Consider the following 4,219-nt stretch of genomic DNA (forward strand, 5'->3'; position numbering starts at 1 on the left):
TACCTCGAACAAAGCTTGAATCCCCTAAGAAACTTGATTCTTCCCCTTCCGGATTCGTTCCACTTGTTCTTGGTCTACAAACAATTATAATGACACGAAAATCAATAAACAATAGCTAATTACTCAAATTACCAACAATCTTATCAACGCCAGATCAAACCCATGATCCTAATAACCAAATTAGGGCCTTTTCAACCATAATTCTCAGATCAAAACCCTCCCCAATCGATAATTACCCATTAGATTACAACCTACGGATCAAAAAATGGATTCGGGGAGTTAAAACCTTACCTTGAGCCTTAAGAATCGTGGAAAACTGTCAAGAATCTCTTGGGGTTCGTCTCCTTACTCTCAAGAACGAAAATTGCAGAATAAAGACGTTTTGGGGTTTATTTTCGACTTAAATCGCGACTATCCCGCCACAACGGTACCACCCCGCTACAGCGGCCCCGCCCTGGCGACACAAATTATCGATGTAGCGACTTGCACGGAATGGTGAGCTAATTTAATAATTTCAATACCCCCATTTCACAATACACCATCAACCAACGACACTCAGAAACTACCCGTTCACGTTAATAACAGTTTTGGGAGTTCTACTCACCCGAATTCAATTTCATAAAGTCGTACGAGTTCCTTACGTCTTAGCTATCTACTCACGTGATCAAAATCATAATTAAATCACCTAATTGTTACCAGATTTCCCTAGACCTTACTGACTCTAATTTCGTCCAAATCTGGACTAGGTTGGAAAATTCCAAGTTACTACAAAAAAAGTGTTTTGGCCCAAAATTTTCTCCTTTTGGCTTTTCTATAATGACGGGAACAAATCATTATAATAACATTTGGACCCTTGCTATCACGATAAAGATTCACACAAAGCAACGCAATGACTTTGGTCATGATTTTTCTATAACTGCTGATGGTATGTTCAGTATCGCAACTGTGATCACCAATATACTTGTCGATACAAAATATATTCGAACACTCATATTTCTTTGCCAGCAGCATCCACGCACAAATACAAGATACACATTTCACCTTTAAGTATTTAGTACAACTCTTCACTATAGCAAAATCAAAAGATTTCCTCATCGCTGCTTCGACTAATAATAATTGCAGCTCACTCTTGGTACTGAATGTTTGATACATGTAAAATTAGTTCCATCAGAGAAAGAATGGTTGGGTTGTGATCTCAATTCATGTTGTCCATTTCCTTCTTCAAAATGTTTGAAATCTTCCGCATCTACTAGTTGATCTTCAACATCCACTGAATGATCATACCTATTCATTGAATCATCACTCAAACTGTCATTTAAATGATCACAGAAGTTCTCCTTTCGTTGATCACCCAAGTTCTCATTTACAATCGAGTCGTTGTCGTTAAATGAATTTGCTGGTTCAATTAGAGACCTCGCAATGACATTTATCCTCAATATAGGCCTAGAGCTAATAATAGCAATATCCACAATGTATAAACTCACATGTCTATCATTCTTTATGAATGTGGGATGTATTTTTTCCCTCTCATTCATTTGATAGCTAATGACCAAGTTTCTTGGCTCGCAGGCTAACTTACCGGCCTCAATTACGCTTGCAATCATATCGATATATGAATAATTGCAACGCAACACAATGGGCACTGTCAACTTACTAAAACATTTCCAATACCAACTTTTAGGAGTCTCCTCCCACTATTAAAAAAATGTCAAAAAACGACGGACTGAGTCGCTTTTTTGGTCAAAATCGACGGAAAAGCGACGCAGTCACCTCCGTCGCTTTTTAGCCCGACGCATTGTCCGTCGCTTTTTGTCTTCTTTTTTTTGAATTTTTTTTAACAAAACCGACGGACTCCATCGCTTTATTTTAATTTTCATTTTTTTATTTCTAAAAAGCGACACAGTTCGTCGCTTTTCTGGAAATTTTATTTTTGAAAATCCCTGAAAAGCGACGGACAAAACCATGTTGTCCGTCGCTTTTCTGAGATTTTAAAAAAAAAAATCTCAAGAAAGCGACGGATAAAACCACGCTGTCCGTTGCTTTTCTGGGATTTTAAAAAAAAAAAACCCAGTAAAGCGACGGACAGTCCGTCGCTTTTCTAGGATTTAAAAAAAATAAAACCCAGTAAAGCGACAGACAATACCACGCTGTCCGTCGCTTTTCTGGGATTTAAAAAAATAAACCCAAAAAAGCGATGGACAAAACCACGCTGTCCGTCGCTTTTCCTGCAATATTTCTGCTGCCCACCTTCAAATGCAATTCAATTCAATTCTATAATATTCAGCCCAATCAAACACACACAATTATAAACAATTTAAACAAAACATAAAACAACAAATTAAAGACTTATAAAGTCTTTCAAATTTCGTTTCAAAATTACAAAAAGTTCATAAATATCTAGAGATCTAAACTAGGGAGTGGGTTCTACATAGTCATCATCATCACTCTCGTCGTCGGTGTCATCGGGAGCCGAAGTAGTAGGTGTTGACACCCAATTTTGGCTCTCCACATTTAACTAAATTAATAATAATAATAATAATAAAATATATATGTTATGAAAAAAAAATTAGGAATACAAAAAGATTTTTTTAAAAAACTATTTATTTGACTTGGTAAATTTATTTTCTTAAATGTTATTTCTTATAAAAATTAAATATATTATATTACTACTTACTTTCTCTTTTTTTTTATAAGTGTTGTTCTTAAGAATCGAATCAATTTTCTGTTCAAATATAATTCCTTTTGTTGCAATAGATATTTTTCGTGCATTTATTAAAATTAGAAAGCTTAGTTATTAATGATTTACTAATTTATATTAATTTAATTTTAAGAGTGACTAATTTTATCAAATAAGCTAGTCTTGCAAAATAATTATCTTTAATTTAATAAATTATGACTATTTAATAAAGAAGTAGTTATAATTTAAATGATTTTAATTTGAGCAATTTTGGCAATCCAAGTCTCCTTAAACCGGCCAATCCGTGTATGCCAAGTAGGCAAGCACATGGATTGTGCTTCTTTAGCGTAAATCTTGACCCTATGATTAAATCTAACGGTCCTAGTATCTTTGATTTATCTTAACCGTCCGATCAAATGATCGGACGGCCCGAATTAAGTAAGACCTTTTCATCTTTTCCCAAAAATCGTAAACCCCTCCCTATCGCCTCAAACTTCTTCTTTTCATAGGAAATCACGCTTCTCCTTCCCCAAGTTCCTTCTTCCCTAGACGTTTCTCCCCTTTCCCAGGTCTGCCAAAGAAAACGGCTATAGACCGCCGGAAAACAACAATATCCGGCGGTCTCCAACCTCATCCAATTCCCCATCGCCTCACAACTTCTCCTCCTTCCCCAGGCGCTGCCCTTTCCCATGCCCCATCACTCCTTCGTCCCGTCAAGTTCGGCCATGAACCACCGAAAAACAATGATATTCAGCGGACTCTTGCTTTATGTCTCCTCCATCACCCTTTTTTGATGAAAAGAGACACCCTATGCTGCCTATACCTTATCCTAACGGCTTCAAAATCTGAAAAGGTGATATTGATTTGATCTGGAGCAGTAGCTCTCTATCTTCCAGTGAGTATTTTGATTTCGAATTCGGTGTTTTGAATATGATTTTCACCTATAAAAGGATGGTGTTTTCCCATCCGAAGAGGAGGAAGAACGATAAAGAAAAAGAGGGGTAAGAACAGCAATCAAGAATGCAACAATAGATATAAGAACCTATAGAAACAATAAATTTCAAAAGGTTACAGTTCGATACATAATTTCTATTCTCTTCTCTTTGTTTTTGATTTTTTGGGGTTCGAGTTCAAGTAAGATCGAAGTCGGAATCCTTGACATCAAAGTCTTAGTTTGCTGCTCAAGACAAGGTAAAATCCTTTTCAAATCTCAATTTATTTTTAGTTGACAAATTTGTATACTGGCAAAAAATAAAATAAAAAATGAGTTCAGTTTTCTCTTCTTCTTTTTTTTTTTTAAAAAAAAAAACTTAGTATCCTTCTTGCTTATTATATGGTGTTGCTCTAGTTGTTATGTTTTGTTGAGTATATGTTCTAAGGTTGCTGTTGGGTTTGAACCTCATGGTTTTAAGATTTGCGTTTTAGCACCTTACATCATCTGTGCTTACCCTGACTCTACATTGTTCATGTTATTACTTTCCAATCCAGCTTAATGTGCTGCTCGTTTGGTTCTACTTTAGAGTCATTTTATCGATAGAAAAA

The sequence above is a fragment of the Solanum tuberosum genome, unplaced genomic scaffold, assembly GCF_000226075.1.
Source record: "Solanum tuberosum cultivar DM 1-3 516 R44 unplaced genomic scaffold, SolTub_3.0 scf00282, whole genome shotgun sequence".
Taxonomy (NCBI): Eukaryota; Viridiplantae; Streptophyta; class Magnoliopsida; order Solanales; family Solanaceae; genus Solanum; species Solanum tuberosum.